Source organism: Hesperophylax consimilis, chromosome 29 (assembly GCF_061612785.1).
Source record: "Hesperophylax consimilis isolate HC1 chromosome 29, BYU_Hcon_1.0, whole genome shotgun sequence".
Classification (NCBI taxonomy): Eukaryota; Metazoa; Arthropoda; class Insecta; order Trichoptera; family Limnephilidae; genus Hesperophylax; species Hesperophylax consimilis.
The window spans coordinates 4,599,754-4,620,027 of record NC_142864.1 but is presented as its reverse complement, the minus strand read 5'-3'; the positions used below and the strand labels follow the sequence as shown (position 1 = coordinate 4,620,027).

General features: G+C 36.5%; 1 pseudogene; it reads left to right on the top strand.

The window, feature by feature from the left end:
• The first annotated feature begins 16,282 nt into the window (after window positions 1–16,282).
• LOC149409793 (uncharacterized) lies at window positions 16,283–17,206 on the top strand (annotated as a pseudogene).
• The last annotated feature ends 3,068 nt before the right edge of the window (window positions 17,207–20,274 follow it).

The window sequence follows — 20,274 nt, the reverse complement described above, 5'->3', positions numbered from 1 at the left end:
CAATAGTTCTACTTATGTAAATAATGATTCTTCGATTGGTTACATAAATATTGACAATCTAATGATCAATAAATACCTGAAAAATTTAGATGTTAGTAAGGGTGCTGGTATTGACGGTATCTCGCCAAATTTCATCAAAAAATGTGCCACAAATCTTTCTTACCCTTTAACTAACATATTTATAATGTCACTAAAAGAAGGCAAATTTCCCACAAAGTTTAAAGAAGCTATTATAATCCCTATTCATAAAACAGGGTCAAAAATTAACATTGAAAATTACCGCCCAATCTCAATACTCACGGTACTTAGTAAACTTTTTGAGCGAATTGTCTACGATCAAATTTACACAACAATTGTTCGTAATATACAAAACCAACAACACGGATTTCTTCAAAAAAGATCAGTACTAACAAATTTGGTAAATTTACGGAATATTTAACGTGCAATATGGACAACAGAAACCAAGTAGATGTAATCTACACTGATTACTCTAAGGCCTTCGATAAGGTAAACCATTTCATTCTAATTCAAAAATTAAAACAATTAGGCATCCATGGTGACTTACTCCGGTGGCTCACTTCATACCTTTGGAGTAGACTTCAAAGTGTCTTAGTTGAGGGAACAAAGTCCAGCTTCTTCTCTGTGCCCTCCGGTGTACCTCAAGGTTCTCATTTAGGCCCATTATTATTTAATGTATATATATACGATATTCACAAATGTTTTTTACATGCTTATTACCTAGCATATGCAGATGATAAAAAAATATACTTAGTTATTAAATCAATCAATGACTGCATTAAACTTCAAGAGGACCTCAATCGTCTCTTTGTCTATATTAAACAAACGCCCTGATGATGGACACTGCTGTCAGGGATTTGTTTGAGCTGGCAACACGGTATCACAACCTCATACATAAGCTCACATTTTAACACAGCCTCAAATAACACATCTGCCCTGATGATGGACACTGCTCGTCTCTTTGTCTATATTAAACAAACGCCCTGATGATGGACACTGCTGTCAGGGATTTGTTTGAGCTGGCAACACGGTATCACAACCTCATACATAAGCTCACATTTTAACACAGCCTCAAATAACACATCTGCCCTGATGATGGACACTGCAATGGGAAATTTAATGCGATTGTCCATACCGATTTGCCGTAGACATCTAGTTGCCAGGAAAGAGGAAGGTCCCAAACCGTAGGTGATTGTCTTCAGTTTATAATGCCTGAGCTCCTCTTCTGGTAAAATCTTCCTCAGGCTGCGATCCTCTGGGCGTACGTTGATTTGACGGTACATTTTTTCTATGTCAGCCGTCATGACGTATCTATGCTTCCTAAAACGTAAAAGTTGAGTGTATAAATCTTTTTGAATAACAGCTCCTACCATTAATGCATCGTTCAGGGAAATACCGGTCGACGTTTTAGTCGATTCGTCAAATACTACACGCACTTTAGTAGTGCTGCTCGCTTCCTTTATTACCGCATGATGCGGCAAAAAATAGGAATGGTCCTTTGTTTTCTCACATAGCTCTATGTGATTTAATTGCTCATATTCATTCATAAATTGAGCATACTGAGATTTCAATTCAGGATTCATTAAAAATTTTCTTTCCAAACTTTTGAATCTTTTTTCCGCTGTGCCTAATGAGTCACCTAGCCGGTTGACACACGGGCGGCGCGGCAAACTTACTACGTATCTACCATCGCTCTCTCAGGCGTGCGTGGCTACGAAGTCGGCTTCACAAGCCTTCTCCTCGTGGTTATAAAAACTTGCAGGCATCACCTCTTCCATTTTCCAAAATTTTTCAACTTGATTTGACAATGTATTTATTGATAAACTACAGATTTCTGGTACTGGCCTTTTTTTATGGTGAGCGTTGATCGGTCCCGAGATGATCCATCCTAATTCTGTCCTTTGGAGCGTAGGTCCGGTATCCAATCTTAGCCGATCATTCTTCAAGATCTCCCAAAAACTCTCACCGCGCAACAGAATATCAATGGGTGCTGCGATGTTGAAGTTTGGATCCGCCAATTCCAATCCTGGCGGAAGCTTGAAATCCTTCCTGGCCACCGTTGCTTGTGGTAAATTTGTAGTTATTTCCTGCAATATTAGACATGTGATATCTCGTTTATAATTTGTTTTTAAAGATTTCATTTTAATTGCAACCCATTTTTTTTTATATGGGTCACGTTGTTATGTATACCCGACACGGGTTTGTTTATGTTTTCACACTTCAAATTCAATTTTATTGCGAACTTTTCGCACATAAAATTTGATTGGGCTCCTGAATCAATTAATTTATTTATTTATTTTGTAAGAAACAAACAGCTTATACATAACAACGTGACCCATATAAAAAAATGGGTTGCAATTAAAATGAAATCTTTAAAAACAAATTATAAACGAGATATCACATGTCTAATATTGCAGGAAATAACTACAAATTTACCACAAGCAACGGTGGCCAGGAAGGATTTCAAGCTTCCGCCAGGATTGGAATTGGCGGATCCAAACTTCAACATCGCAGCACCCATTGATATTCTGTTGCGCGGTGAGAGTTTTTGGGAGATCTTGAAGAATGATCGGCTAAGATTGGATACCGGACCTACGCTCCAAAGGACAGAATTAGGATGGATCATCTCGGGACCGATCAACGCTCACCATAAAAAAAGGCCAGTACCAGAAATCTGTAGTTTATCAATAAATACATTGTCAAATCAAGTTGAAAAATTTTGGAAAATGGAAGAGGTGATGCCTGCAAGTTTTTATAACCACGAGCAGAAGGCTTGTGAAGCCGACTTCGTAGCCACGCACGCCTGAGAGAGCGATGGTAGATACGTAGTAAGTTTGCCGCGCCGCCCGTGTGTCAACCGGCTAGGTGACTCATTAGGCACAGCGGAAAAAAGATTCAAAAGTTTGGAAAGAAAATTTTTAATGAATCCTGAATTGAAATCTCAGTATGCTCAATTTATGAATGAATATGAGCAATTAAATCACATAGAGCTATGTGAGAAAACAAAGGACCATTCCTATTTTTTGCCGCATCATGCGGTAATAAAGGAAGCGAGCAGCACTACTAAAGTGCGTGTAGTATTTGACGAATCGACTAAAACGTCGACCGGTATTTCCCTGAACGATGCATTAATGGTAGGAGCTGTTATTCAAAAAGATTTATACACTCAACTTTTACGTTTTAGGAAGCATAGATACGTCATGACGGCTGACATAGAAAAAATGTACCGTCAAATCAACGTACGCCCAGAGGATCGCAGCCTGAGGAAGATTTTACCAGAAGAGGAGCTCAGGCATTATAAACTGAAGACAATCACCTACGGTTTGGGACCTTCCTCTTTCCTGGCAACTAGATGTCTACGGCAAATCGGTATGGACAATCGCATTAAATTTCCCGTAGCAAGCCAGGTCATACAAAACGATTTCTACATGGACGATCTGTTGACCGGAGAGGACGACTTGGACGCATGCGTCAGGTTGAAACAACAGGTACATGATATTTTACTGTCCGCCGGAACGACCCTGCGGAAGTGGAGATCGAATATTTCGGAATTGTCATCTTGGTCGGGCCTGGGTGAAATTGCTGGGAAAAGCAATAGTGAACAAATGATCACTGACAATTCCAAAATTGAAAAGATCCTAGGGTTGATCTGGGATAATAAATCAGATTGCTTATCATATGAAATTAAAAGACCGTCAAGTAAGACGGAAAGTAAGAGTCAGATATTGTCGTGCATAGTTTCAACTTTTGACCCATTAGGTCTCCTAGGCCCCATGGTAGTGGTGGCCAAACTAATTATGCAGAAATTATGGCAATCAAAAGCAGCATGGGACGACACACTACCTGATGAAATTTTGCTACCCTGGAGGGCCTATCTAGGTGAACTATCACAACTAAATGTATTGAAAATTCCGAGGGGAATTAACCACGGAGCGCCAAGGAATATACAATTACACGGTTTCTACGACGCTTCGGAAAAAGCATATGGAGCCTGCGCTTACGTCGTCTCAACTGATCAAGAGGGTAAGCGACATGCACATCTACTTACTTCTAAGTCTAGAGTAGCACCACTGAAATGTATTTCACTGTCCAAGTTGGAACTATGCAGTGCGGTGCTACTAGCCAAACTGATTAGGAATATCAAGTTGGAGCTAAGTATAGAGGAATCGGCCACTCATTACTGATGCGATTCAACTATAGCGTTATGCTGGTTGAAGGGTCAACCAGCTCGGTGGAACACTTTCGTGGCTAACCGGGTAGCGGAAATACAGGATATCAGCGATCCAAACCAGTGGCGACACGTATCATCGGCCGAAAATGCAGCAGATATACTGTCCAGAGGTACCACATAGGTTAGTCAACGCTTCAATTTGGTGGAAGGGACCAAGCTGGTTGACAGAAGAGATCAGCGCTTGGCCACTATCCAAGGTGTCCTGTTTGAATCCCCCTGAGATCTAGAGCAAAAATGTATTACTGGCAGCTAATGTTCAAGAATGGGAGATTTTCCAAAAATTTTCATCGCTAACCAAATTGAAGAGAATTACCGCTTTGGCGTTGAGATTTATAAATAATTGTCGGAATCCTAAAGATAAAATCGGAGGCAATATTGTAACATATAAAATTCGGCCAACTTAATGGATACTGGGTACCTACTTAATTGCACAGTATCTATTTAGTTGGTACAACTGAGTGGTTTTTTTTTGTATTTACCAAAGAAGGCCCCCATAAAAGATAAACGGAAGATTGATGATCACATCATGCAAATGTTTATCCATGATTTTCAACCTTTCCGTATAGTTGAGGACTTTGGATTCAGGAAGTTGCTAAACTTTGCATTTCCCAATTATACTATACCCACCAGAATTTTTTTTGCGAATAGCTTACTGCCTTCAATATACGAAAAAATAAAGCTTGAAACAAAAGAAGTGTCTGCATTACCACGGATATGTGGACATCTTCAGTAAACGATTCATACATGGCTGTAACCGCTCACTACATCAACGAGAACTATAAATTAAAATCGGTTTTACTGGACTGTGCACTAATAACCGGGTCACATACGGGAATCAAACTAGCGGAATAACTTCGAAAGGTGACCGAAGAATGGAACATTTCTGATAAAATTTTAATTGCCGTCTCAGACAGCGGTTCTAATATAAAGAATGCCATCGAAAGAATTCTACTATGGAGACATTTTACTTGTTATGCACACACGCTTAACTTAGCCGCAAGAACGGCCCTAGACAGAACGGACGAAGTCTGCAGATTAATAACAAAAATAAAAACAATTGTTAAACTTTTCAAATAAGTAACCTTGCCTGGGAGAAGTTAAAAAGATACCAAGAACAGTCAGGAAAAACACCCGAAAGACCCCTCCAGGAAGTTGTAACTACATAGGTGGAATTCCACCTATTACATGTTAAAAAGGTTTATGGAACTCAAGGAAGAAATAATAAGTACATTGGCAAATTTAAACACGAATGTTGAGATATTATCACACATGGATTGGGAAATTTGCCAAAATCTGTGTGAAATTTTAGAACCGTGCGAAGAGGTGACCAAAGAGATCAGCGCTCAAAAATATGTCACAGCCAGCATGGTGATACCTATAACTAGAGGGTTAAAAAAAACAATAGTGAGTCTGGGGTTGAAACATAACTTCCCATGCGTTGAAAATGTTCGACAGGATATACATGGCGAATTACTTAAAAGGCTGCCTAACTTAGATAGCAGCAAAACATTTACAACCTGTATGTTCCTCGACCCACGCTACAAACTTTATTTTGAAGATCCAGCAATCGAGGAAATCACTAAGCAGCACATTATTGGATTAGTAGCTAACCTAATACACAATGAATCACCTGTTTCGGCTTCGTCGCTATCTTTACTGATCGAAGAAGAAACTCCGACATCTCTACCGACATCATCAATTTGGAGTGATTATATAAAGACGATGGGCAACATTCGCCCAAAGGGCACATCACACTCTCGGGCGATTATTGAGGTTCAACGTTATCTCGAAGATAAAGTGTTAAAATTACGGGATGATCCTTTAATTTGGTGGAATGAAAATAAAAATACATACCCGAATCTAGCCAAATTAGTTATCATAAAAATGAATGCGCTCGCAACGTCAGTTCCGTGCGAAAGACTTTTTTCCGTGGCTGGCTACATTTTAAACGATAGGCGAACTCGTCTTGGCCACAGAAAATTACAACAATTATTATTTTTGAATCAAAATTTGATTGCATATTATTTTGGTGATTGTATTAATTACAGGATCTCATTATTTGCTTTAATATGTTTTTAACTTCTATTTTCTATTCTTTGCTGACTTACATGCTCGTAAAAGCTCTTTGCTACTTACGTAATTATAATTTCATGTTATAGTTTATGTCTTATACTACTGGTATAAGTTATATTATGTAAAAGCCGAAAGGCGTTAATGGTACAAAATGACACTCACTAGATTCAACCGTGCTGAGGATCTTATTTTCATATTAAAATTTAATTATATGATGTTATTGAAGAATTATAAATATTTTATATAGTGTTTTTTAGTATAGTTATTTGGTTTCTCTTTCAGTCTGTTCTTTGGTGTCAGTGTATTTTCTATTTCTGATATCGTCATATTTTGTATTCAATTTTTATTTGGGTTTTGAACGTTATAATGTTGTGATTTTAGGATGAGAGTGGGATTTAATTTAATTTGTAAAGTATTATTCTATAACAATTTATTTTAAAATAAAAAAAAAACTTTCACTAATTGCCCAGTTCAGTGAATTTTCTATGGAACATAGCTTTTAACTCATATATTTATTTTATTTAAATTTTGTTTCTATTTTCTTACATAATATTTTGTAATATGAACCAAGATCGCCAATTTAACTGTCCGAAAACGGGATTAATAGGATATTCAAAGTCTACAATGGACTGTAAAATAATTTTTGTACAGTAAAAAATACATTTTTATACAATATATTATTTTACGGCTGGACACCTTCGAAAGAAAGGTACTTCGAAGAATCTTAGGAGCGGTGCGAGAGGGAGAGGCATGGAGAATCCGCCACAATAAGGAGCTATATGACATCTACCAAGCTCCCAGACTCTCTACTCATTTACGGCTCCAAAGACTAAGATGGGCCGGACATGTGCACCGAATGCCAAGCACACGTGTACCAAAGAAGGTTCTAACAGGACACCCAGGAGGCAAACGAAAGGCGGGCAGACCTAGGCTGAGATGGGAGGACGATGTCAGGAAAGATGCCAGAGGACTACTCCATGTTGCAGATTGGAAGACGACGGCCGAGGACAGAGGGCGGTGGAGGTTCATGTTAAAGGACGCCAAGGCTCGAAATGGGCCGTAGCCCCATTGAAGAATTGAAGAATATTATTTTTTAATGTATGGTATTCATTTAAAATTAGTCCAAAAGTTGTGCCTATAACCAAATTCACTAGAGTGTTTTATGAAACCTTCCTTACAACATTACGCTACGAAAGTACAAAAAATCAAATAAAAAGCTTGCAAACATTATTTTGAACACCTCTAGTAATATTATTCCTTCTTGTTCCTCCCCTCCCTTCCCCTCAATTTCCCTTCTCAGTGCCCAGCACGCCTAAGGTCCCCGTGACTCACCGTCCCCAGATACCCATGGTAGGTATAAAATATTTTAGAATATTTTGTACGTCAGCACGCCTCAGGTCCCCGTCACTCTCCGTCCCCAGTACCCAGATACTCAAAGTAGGTATAAAATATTTGGAAGTATTTTGTACCGGGTATTTTTACCAGGTATTTTTTTGTACGTGTACTCATTGTACCCAATATCGGAAAGTACTCACAGGACTCACCTCTACTAGACGACAAGTGTGAACAGCTCCATACATCCACTACAGCCACTAGGGCATCCGTTTTTAAAACGGAAGTGGGAACGGGCCCTAAGGGCCCGTTCCCACTTCCGTCTACACTTCCGTTCACACTTGTCGTCTAGTCGTTCCGGCAGAATCCCCGCCACAACCCGACCCCTCCCCGCCCGCTCCCAGTCGCAAGGAAGCAGGCACGCTGCGTGCTTGTATTTGGTTATTTTGCTGTAAATAAATCAAAACTACAATAATGGATAAGGAAATTAATCCCGAAAATTTAACACCACTGGTCGAAGAAAGAGTATAGTAATATTTTATTTTTAACTAAACAAAAACAAAACACTTGGTGTACACAACTTTTGTATATCAAAATTTATATTTTAATTTTTTAAAGTTTACTTTTTTTAAATTTTAAAGCTTTAATGAGATGCACGATGCACGGAAGAGCGTATTAGTTTAATAAACACATAAGTAATAAAAAAGTATTTGAGTTGTTATTGTTTTCTTACTTTAAAATATCGATAGCCTTTCTTCAGGACAAATGCACTCTCTCAATTTTGTATTTTGATTGTTAAGCTCTCTGAAACTCATTCCAGTAGATGGTTAAAGGAAGTGATAGACATTCTCTTAAGCCATTAAGCGCCCTTGAGGGGATTCTCTCACGGTGAAAATGGCGTTATATAAATAATCCAATCATTATTATTCTAAAATAATTAAAGAACTTTAGTTCATCACTTCTCAACTCACCAATTAACACTTGGAAAATTCCTACAGAAAATCTTTCAGCTATGATTGGGTGCACCCAAAATTTTCTTTTCCTTTTTTTTTCTTCTTTTTAATAAGTACCACATGACAACAAGAGCTTCATCGTCGTCCATTGCACACTGAGTCCATTACTGAAGAATGAGCAAATAAAATGTTTTGGTTGAATGGACAATTATTTGTTTTCGTAGAGTATGATCCGGTTTTAAAACGGATCCGTTTTTAAAACGGAAGTGTGAACAGGGCCGTAAAGCATCCGTTTTTAAAACGGGACCCGCCTCCGATTTGAAAACGGAAGTGGGAACGGGCCCTTAGATGCATATTTAAATAAATTTAGTAATCTCAGCACACAAGATGCAATTGCTAAACTTATTTAAAAAACTTGAAACAGTCACAGCTCGCGAATGGGAGAATATTCTTTTGTTGGATCCAAATTATCATGAGCACGAAGAAAACCATCACCAAATTTATCATCCAAGAAACCGCCATCAAATTCTTGAATGATAAATCTCAATTGCTTCAGTCAATTCCAAAGTCATCTTCAACATCTCATAAAGCGGATACTAATAATAGTAAAAAACCCTTTGTAACATCACCAAATCTCACCTTTTTAACATCGCAAAAGAATTGTTGCAAGCAGGGGGGTATAACTCTGATACTTTTTTGGTTTTTTAATGACGTCACTACAGCCCTAACCAATGAAAAGCCGTCGTGGTTTGATCTCTCACTCTCTCTAGCATAAAACCCGTGTCACAGATAGAGAGGCTACGCTCCACCTCCCCGGAAATGCCTGAAACCATGTGACGCCATCTTGACAGTTCAGATTTTTGCATGTTGTTGTTCTTTGAAAATGTCTGAAGATAAAGTGGATAAAGTTATCAAGCCGTGTTGTTATCAAGGGCTGTAGTGACAGACAGTCCACTCGTCATAAATATCCTAAACACGGAGTATATGAGGAGAGCAGGTTCCGCGAATGGGCCTGGCGAATTGATAGAATAGAATACGTATCCTACCCTATAATGCTCAATAATGCTCAATCCTCAGACCAGCGAAAAAAAAAAACTTTTTTATTTTATTGCACCTTTAAAATAAGCCAAGTATATAATATATGGTGATAAACAATATCCAATACGTTAAAAAATAAATAAAAAGATAAATAAATAAAATTAATTAAAACTTGTAATATTTAAAAAAAAATGGCTACAACGAGAGGAAAAGGTACTACGGAAGTAGACGGTAAATTTATGGAAAAAATCATCCTTAACATGGATAAAAAAATGGACAACATGAAAAAAGAAATAATCACAAAAATGGAAATATTCACGGCAGAAACTCAGAAAAGCATGGAATTTGTCAGCAAACAATATGATGAACTAATTAATAAAAATAGACCAAACTCTTCTACAAAACAAAAACAAACAACAAGGAAATTGAAATTATCAAAACCGAACAACAAAATAAAAAGGCTATTGTTAAACAACAAGTAGCTGAACTTGAATCCAAATCCCGCTCTAACTATCTAGAGATAGCCGGAATTCACCAAACAAGCAGTGAACAGCCAACTAAATTAATTAAAAGAGTTGCTGCTGCGGCCGGCCTGGAGATAAACGATAGTGATATAACTGAAGTAAAAAGAGTACCAGACAGACGAACCGATGTCCCGCCCAAACTGCTAGTTCACTTTTCGAACAAAACAACCAGAGACAACCTAATAGCGCAAAGAAGAAATATCAACTATGCCTCCATCAAGGATCTCTTACATGATACCATATATATATTGGGGAAGAACTGACTCAATATCACAAAGATCTAATATGGCAAACAAAAAAATGTGCCAAAGAAAAAACTATTCTTATGTCTGGTATAGAGAAGGTAAAATTATGACAAGGCGAACCACAAACGAAAAAATTATCTATATTAGACATGTAGATGATTTAATAAAAATTACCTAAAAGTTTAAAATTAGGGCTCCCAAACAAAATTGTTCTTTCTAGTTAAAATGATTACTGCACTTAATATTGATACAGAAACACTAAACAACACAGAGCACATTTTTGATAAAGCGCCTGATTGCAAATTTCTCTTCTCAGAAAAACACAATTTAAACATAATATCCCAAAATATTAGAAGTATTCAAAAGAACTTTGATAATTACTCTGTCCTATCAAACGAAATAGACATAAGTTTCGATATTATTATCTTGAACGAATGCTGGTAAGATGATTCCTACATAAACCTAAACTTAAAAAACTATACAACATTCCACACCACAAGACATCTTAATCAAAATTACGGTATAGTGATCTTCGCCAAAGATTCACTAAACTCCTCCATAACAGAAATCTACATAACAGAAGCAAACTGTATCCAAATCTCCATTGGACCAGACCTCTCCATTTTTGCCATTTACAGACCTCCATGTTATTACAATCTCTCCCTTTTCTTTACTTCCTTAAATAAACTTCTTGAAAAAAAAAAAAAAAAACACAACAACTAATTATTGCAGGTGATATGAATATAAACACACTAAACCGGCAACCAAAAACCACGGAATACTTAAGTCTATTTACTCACTGCGGACTTAAATCGACAATTAATTCACCAACAAGAATTACGTCATACAGTGAATCCTGCATAGATCATATATTTGTTAAAACAAAAAAAAAACATCTTCATCCATTATTTGCTCAACAGTCACAGATCATTTCACAACTACACTAAGCATACATCACAACAAGAAACAAAAAGAAGAAAAAAACAACACCGTGCAAGACAAAACAAATTTTAAGTCCCTAATAGCGGACATACAAAATGAATCTTGGTCAAATGTTATAAATGTACTAGACCCAAACAATGCCCTGAACACATTTATGAATACGCTTGAAACCTACATAACTATACACACAACAAAAAATCCTCCCAAAAACTACACACACAAAGAGATTAAGATAACCCCATGGATCACGAAAGGATTAGTCAACAGTATTCATAAAAGAGACACGATGCACATGCAAGTCCGCAAATACCCAAATGATAACAAACTAAAAAATGACTACCTATTATATATAAACCTATGTAATACTTTAATTAAACAAGCCAAATACAAATATTACAAAAAATAAATAAAACCCGTCAAAAATGATCCCAAAAAAATCTGGAAAATCATAAGATATTACTTACTCCAATCCGAAAAAAGACTCAAACATCAAAGAACTGTCAATAAATGGAAAAAAAATACCCTAGCAAAGAATGAACCAAGTAAAATAGCAAATTTCATTAACTCACAATTTGCAAAAGTTGGCTCTACCCTGGCTGAAAAAATTCTTCTAAAAAATGGCACATCAGAAGACTCTCTAGCCAAACTATGCTCTACCATACAACCAAATCATACGTTTAATGTCCATAAAGTAAGTACTAAGGAAATCTCGGATCTCATTATTTCTCTCAAACCAAATTGCACGGTTAGACCAGATAACCTTTCCAATCATATACTGATTAATCTGCGAGAATACATACTTATACCTCTTCAACATATTTTCAACCAAAGTTTTAGCCTCGGCATTGTCCCGATCACCTAAAAATAGGTTGTATTACTCCAATACATAAATCGGGAGACAAAACTATGATTTTAAATTACAGACCTATCACTTAGCTAAATTCACTATCCAAACTACTAGAAAAAACTATGAAAAAAAGATTGCTCGCATACCTTGATAAACACAAACTGATCTCAAACAGCCAATTCGGGTTTCGAGCGAAAATGGGAACAGAAGACGCCTTATCGGAACTAACTACTTACATAGTCAAAAACTTAGATGGCGGGTCAAAGATGGTAGGGGCTTTCTTAGACCTAGCAAAAGCTTTCGACACCATCTCACATAAATTACTACACCAAAAACTCGAAGATATCGGCATAACCGGTCCACCACTAAAATGGTTCATCAACTACATTGAAAATAGACAACAAATAGTAAAAATCAATAAACACGAAAGTGACAAAGTAGGTTACAGGTATGGAGTACCGCAAGGCAGCGTTTTGGGTCCCATACTTTTTCTCATCTACATAAATAGTCTAACTGAAATAAACCTTGGAAAAATAGAGTACAAAGTAATCAGTTACGCAGATGACACTGTAATTTTATTCAAAGCACAATCATGGGAGAAGGTCTCCAAAAACACAGAAGCAGGGATGATTGAAATAAATAAATGGCTAATGAATAATCTTCTTGATGGATTTAAATTTCCCGCCCTTTTGTAGTAACTCTAACTTGACCTTGTTGTAGGTAGAATATATGTACTCCTCTTCTCTTCTGTGACATTGCAAAGCGAGTGTATAACAAATGTACTTCTTATCAGTTAATAAAAGCAAATCATACAAAATAAGAGTTTATTTCTGTTTAAATCATTAGGTTATGGGCCAGATAACCCAGAGGCATTCAGTGAAAGTTTTTTCTAATAAACTAGCAGTGAAAAAAGGACTATTAGTAAAACATAACCTCCGCAGTGAAAACATAACCTCTACTCCAAAAACAAAATAGTGACTTTCTCGAATCATATTCCAAAATGTTTTCGTGTTTGAACTCTGTGTTTTCATACATAAAAATGGCAACAAACAGTTCATTGGCATTAATCGAAAAGTTAACCGGCCGTGAAAACTATGCGACATGGCAATTCGCAGTGAAAACCTACCCACAACACGAGGAATTGTGGGATTGTATTAAAACAGCTGACACATTTACAGTGATTGATACGAAAAAAGACACAAAAGCAAAAACAAAAATTATTCTTCTTGTCGATCCTATTAATTATGTACACATAGAAGAAGAAAGTACGGCAAAAGGAGTATGGGATAAATTGGCAGTAGCATTTGATGATTCCGGGTTGACACGCCGGATTGGTCTTCTGCGTTATTTGTGTAATACCTCGCTCAGGGCATGTAAAAGTATTGAAGAATATGTGAGCAAAATAATGTCGACAGCTCACAAGCTCCGCAATATTGGCTTCAAAGTGGACGATGAGTGGCTCGGGACTTGCTGCTTGCTGCTCTCCGGTTTGCCCGACTCATATCAGCCAGTGATTATAGCAATTGAAAGCTCTGGCACGAAGATAACTGCAGATTCTGTTAAAGCAAAATTATTGCAAGATGTGAGAAATTATGAAAACAACACAACAGCCTTCGCAGTAAATAAAAGGTTTCATAACAATGACAAGAAACAAACCAAGGGTCCGAGATGTTATTCCTGTAACAAATATGGCCACAAGAGCCCTGAATGTAAATCAAAACCCAAAAACAAGGTACAGAAACCTACCTCATCCTATGCTGCTGTGTTTATCGCATCGTCTAATTATGATGACGCCTGGTACATAGACTCAGGCGCCTCAGCTCATATGACGAAGAACAAGAATCTCTTTCAAAAGGAATCAACTCCTGTAATAAAGAACATTAGAGTTGCAGACAATAAAGTGTTATCTGTGCAAAGCTCGGGAGAAGTAAGTTTAGATGTTTATAATGACAAAGGCCAAGAAAATAAGATTCTGTTTACAAATGTTCTACATGTCCATGGACTAGCAACTAACCTGCTATCTGTGAGTCAAATTATTCGAAATGGTGGCCAAGTAAAATTTGATAACTCCGGCTGTGTCATCTTGAACAGCAAGCATCAAATAGTAGCAACTGCAAGTATTGTTAACAACATGTACCGGCTGAACATGCCTGGAGGGCATGCTCACATGACTAATGTTGAAGAACAAGATGCTTACTTGTGGCACCAAAGAATGGGGCATCTGAATTTTCACAGTTTAATGAAAATGGCTGAAAATACTAAACATGTAACTTTTCTAAACAAAACAGAAAATCTGACATGTATAACCTGCAAGGAAGGTAAACAGACACGATTACCTTTTAAAAGTGAAGGATCAAAGGTTAGCAAACCCCTAGAATTGATTCACTCTGACATATGTGGGCCAATGGAAACCCAATCTCTTGGTGGTGCAAGATACTTTATAACTTTTCTCGATGACTACTCAAAGAAAATTTTTGTATACTTTCTCCACAACAAATCTGAAGCTCTTGGAAAATTTAAAGAATTTAAACAAGAAGTTGAGAATCAACTGGATACTCATATAAAGATTCTTCGGACAGACAATGGCCTAGAATATGATAACAAAAATTTTTCCGATTTCCTGAAAAGTGCTGGAATCATACACCAGACAACCACACCGTACACACCTGAACAGAATGGTACAGCGGAACGCATGAATAGAACACTGGTGGAAAGAGCAAAGTGTATGCTTCTCAATGCTGAACTGCCAAAGTTATATTGGGCTGATGCAATACACACTGCCGCTTATATCATCAATCGTTCTCCAACGAGATCCTTGTTGTTCAAAACTCTCATGGAAAAATGGTTTGGCCTGAAACCAAATGTGAATCATATGCGTATATTTGGATGTGAGGCAATGGTTCACCTGCCTAAAGAAAAGCGCAAGAAATGGGATCCAAAAGCACAAAAGATGATCTTCATCGGATACTGTGACCGCACAAAAGGTTATAGATTCATACTGCCGAATTACAGAAAAGTAATAAAAAGTAGAGATGCTACATTTCTTGAATCTTCTGTGAAAAGAGACTTTGTTCCTTTAGAATTATCCATGAATAAAATTGAAACAGAAGAGGAAAGTTCAAAAGATGAAGATTGTGCCTCAGAAAGTTCAAATGAATCTGTAAAAGAAAACAAATCCACTTCTGACAGTGAATACATACCAGACACCAGTATTGAATCACCTGAAGTAAGTAGTGTGAAGTTGAGACCTAGAAACAAAAACAAAAACTTGCCTGAAGAAAGTACTTACCTATGTTCATTTATTCCTGATGTTCCGGAAACATATGAAGAAGCAATTAGTTCAGAAAATAAAGAAAAATGGATAAAATCAATTGATGAAGAACTAGATGCACATAAGAAGAATGAAACCTGGATATTGATAGAAAAACCTCCAAATGCCAAAGTGATAGGATGCAAATGGGTGTTCCGAATAAAGGAGGAGTCAACGGGTCCACGGTTCAAGGCACGACTTTGTGCAAAAGGATTTGCACAAACAGCAGGTATCGACTACACCGAAACCTTTGCACCAACTGTAAGGTATGATTCGATACGTTTATTATTATCTATGGCTGTCCAGTATAACCTTAAAATCATCCAATTTGACATCAAAACCGCATTCTTATACGGTGAGCTTGAAGAGACTATATTAATGACTCCACCTGAAGGTCTGCCTAGTGAAGGCAATATGGTATGTAAGCTCAACAAGTCTCTGTATGGCTTGAAGCAATCTCCCCGTTGCTGGAATAAGAAGTTTGACTCGATTTTAAAGAAATTTGGTTTCGTCAACAGCAAAGCTATGTGTTTATTTTGGTCAAGTCAACAATAAGAAATTCTACCTTTGCCTGTATGTTGATGACGGCTTGTTATTTTCTAAAGATGAATCAGAACTAAAAGAAATAACTAATGACTTAAAAACTGTATTTGATGTAAAAATAGTGAATTTAGTGAGTAACTTTGTAGGCATGCAAATTGAGATACTCAGCAATGGTATATTCATACATCAAACTAAATATGTGGAACAGATATTGCACAAGTTTAAAATGACTGATGCCAACCCCAACAGTGTTCCTGTGGACCCTCATGTAAAGTTACAAAAAGGAGATGGAGACCCAGAAAAGAACATTCCTTACAGAGAAGCTGTGGGTTCCCTCATGCACCTAGCTATAGTGAGTCGACCTGAAATTATGTATGCAGTGAGCCTAGTGAGTCGATTTTTAAATTGTTAAAATAAAACACACTGGAATGCCGTGATGAAAATCTTCAAATATCTGAAAGATACAAAAGAGTACGGACTGTATTACTCATCCACATCACAGCCACCAGTAGTGACTGGTTATAGTGATGCTGACTATGCCAATGATCCTGATACAAGACGTTCAATCACGGGCTATGTTTTCATCAAAAATGGAGCAGCTGTAACATGGTCTAGCCAAAGACAACAAACAGTTGCCCTATCAACAACAGAAGCAGAATTTATGGCAGCCTGTGCTGCAACCAAAGAAGCTATGTGGATAAAACAGTTGTTATGTGATATTGAGGAATATAAACAAGATACAATGTGCTTACATTTAGACAATCAAAGTGCGATCAGTTTTATCAAAAATGTAAACTTCCATAAACGCTGTAAACATATCGACATCAAGTACCACTTTGTTAAAGAAAAATATTATCAAAAAATTATTAATCTAAAATTTGTAAGTAGTGATAATCAATATGCAGATATATTTACCAAAGCATTGCCAAAGGATAAATTTCAATTTTTAAGATCTAAACTTGGAATGCACAATTAAAAACTCTACAAATAATATTATGTAAGAATATTTTGAAAGTTGTATAATATCTTGTTTCAAAGGTAATTAATATCCAGTTATTTTTGTTTTTTTTTTTTTAAATATTATAAGGCTCAAATTTAGAGGGAGTGATGGATTTAAATTTCCCGCCCTTTTGTAGTAACTCTAACTTGACCTTGTTGTAGGTAGAATATATCGACTGCTCCAAGGAAGACTGCAGTAACTCAAAATTTGGTGTTTTTGAGTTAGTTACATTTTCGGGTTTCATAAATAATTATCTACCTTTCAAGAAGACATTTATAACTCTTATACAGCGTGAGAAAAAGCCATTTCAAAATAGTTGTAAGTCACGAAGTCATTATTTTTCCATGTACTTAAGAAGTAAGTTGAGTTACTGCCCTTTTAATCGGATTTTTTTTTGTCTATGGTCGTAAGTCTGACTTTCTTCGTTATTCCATGGAGAAATATCGATATTATCATTTGAATTGCGTTTGACAGTTGGTGTTATAGTCATTGCGGGTTGCTTATTGTAGTGATAAAAAAGAGAATTGTACCGTGAAAGAGTTAAACAGGAGTATATCCAGTAGGACAGCTAAAATAATAGCTAATGGCAGAGCATTATTGTCTACAACGCAGTCTGGTAAGTCTAAACATATCTCACACATAACCTAAAATTTATTTAATTCAAAATTCTAATACCTCGAAAATTGGTTTGTGAATTCTTCTTTTTTTATATATTGTTTATTCATATTATAATATATTATTACAGAGTCTACTTCTGATGACTTATTGGGTCCCAATGGAGATCAGCAAGAATTTAGTGGAGTGAATTCTGATGACGGTTGGACGCCTGATGAATGTAGTAATTCAAGACCTATAGAATTGAGTGTTTGCAGACCAACCTCTCCTGATTGCATGTTGCTTCTTAATGAGGAAACAGGATTGTTCTATCGTGCTACTAAAACAACTGATAATATGGATATTTCGAACTCTGTATGTATTTCACAAAAATGATTACGTTTTCAAATGCTTAAAATTAATAGAAATGTTTTAATCGAGATGTATTTTTTAGAGTGCGGAGAATTATCTGACATTTAAATTTAATTTATTTCATTAATCATCTTATGTTAGTAAAGTGGATACTCCACTTACAAGCACTCTATATCTACGGCAAAAAAATACGATTTAAAATGCTTTAAAAAATATATGTATTTTAGTCAACTTATTTTTTTTTAGATCGCAGCAAATTTAAGTGATGTTACGGATTCAATACAACCACTTTCAGTTCAGAAAAGAATGTTCACACCGAAAGAGAAGAAGGTGCATAAACGCACAAGAAACCCTGAGGACTGGGTCGTAAATAAAGCAAAAAAATTGCACTCTTTGGGCCTTGAACATAAGACCAGAAAGGGTCAGTTAAAATTAGCCAAGAAAATGGGACCAGGTTGCAAATCAAACTGCCGCTTTAAATGCAAGAATACTTTGGACGAAGAATCACGAAAAAAAATATTCGCAGCATTTTGGAAATTAGGAAGTCATGTCTTGCAGTGGAATTTTATTTGTCAGCACGTGAAATTAGTGCCGAAAAAACAAATTACGGCTGCAAACCCTAATAACTCCAGGCGTGGAATTTCGCGAGAATATTATTTAAATATAATAAATCAGAGTAATAAACAACGTGTTTGCCAAACAATGTTTTTGCAAACATTGGGGATCTCTGATAGAATGATAACTACTGCATGCGGAAAAATTGACGAAACAGGTGCAGTAATGCTTGATCAGCGTGGAAAACATCTCACAAGATCTGTTGGCACCTAGCATCGTGCTACCTACCTTCTATCCTTTGTAAAATTATTGTGGCCTATCTAACCAACTCCTCTCCTCTCCTATGCCGACGTTAGTTGAGTTAAAATATTCGTCCTGTCAACATCGTTTGATTACGGAGCCCCCTTATCGACCGTGTCGAAAATCAAAGCCATCGTGAGCTCGCGCATTGTGAAATTTGTGAATTGTTGTGAACCAGCGCAAAGAAGGATTGAAAACCGTGGAAGAATAGAAAAGGGTAAGTCGGCATTCCGAACTTTTCCAATCCTATTATTCCGCGTTGCGACGGTGCTATATCCGTCCCCAACATTGGTCATTCGAGCCTGATAATTTATATTAATTGAAAAAATAGTGGTTAATTTAATTATTTCAAGGTTAAATTGTTCATAAAAGTTGATCTATATGTAAAATTCGCGTCAGCCGTGCTGTTAGCGAAAATTGCCTGTAGGTAGTAAAAAATACTTAACTGGTGACAAATTTGTTAATATTTAAAATAAATTGTTGTATTCACTCGGCATTTTTGTGCAGATTAATTTCTCAATACAATGGCTGAGAAAAAAGTACTTTTGTTGCAATCCCGACGAGAGCGAATAGTATCTCGTATTCGTATCACGCAAGAGCTCATAGCGAGCATTTATGATGATAGTAAGAAAAAAGATACGTTTCTTGCTAGATGTGAAAAGTTAAAAGATTGGTTACAAGAATTTGAATCAGTTCAAAACGAGATTGAGGAACAATTACTGTCGTTAGACAAGATTACAGAAATGTCAGAACTAGGAAACATTGCGAATAATGTTGATTCAATGTATTTCGAGATCATGCAAATGAAAAGCGTTATCACTAGTAATAATGAAAATTCAATTCCTAAAACGGCAAGTAATTCGGTGATTCGTGCACCAGTGATAAAGCTGCCCACTTTTTATAGTAACATTAAAAGTTGGTGCTCATTTCATTCATTATTTAAAAGTCTTATACATGACAGCAATGCATATACTAATGTAGAAAAATACCATTATCTTTTATCGGTAATTACAGGGCCGGCACTGGCACTTATACAATCATTGCCTCTTATCGAAGAGAATTATGACATTGCCTGGAATATTCTGGTAAATCAATACCAAAATTCTAGAATTCTTTTCACGCATTATGTTGATGAAATTCTCAATTTCAAAATATTACAAAACGAGTCTGCGTCAGGTATAGCGCGGTTACTCAGTACGTTTCAAGAGAATTGCGCCGCTATAAAGGCGATGAAGATAGAAAATATCTTTGATAAATTTGTTGGTCATATTATGATACGATCGATGGATCTGACAACTAAACGTCAATTTGAATCCAAATTGCCCGGTGAAGAGATTCCAGAATTGGATTCAATTTTCGAGTTTCTGAGAAATCAAACGCGTATTTTAGAAATGTTA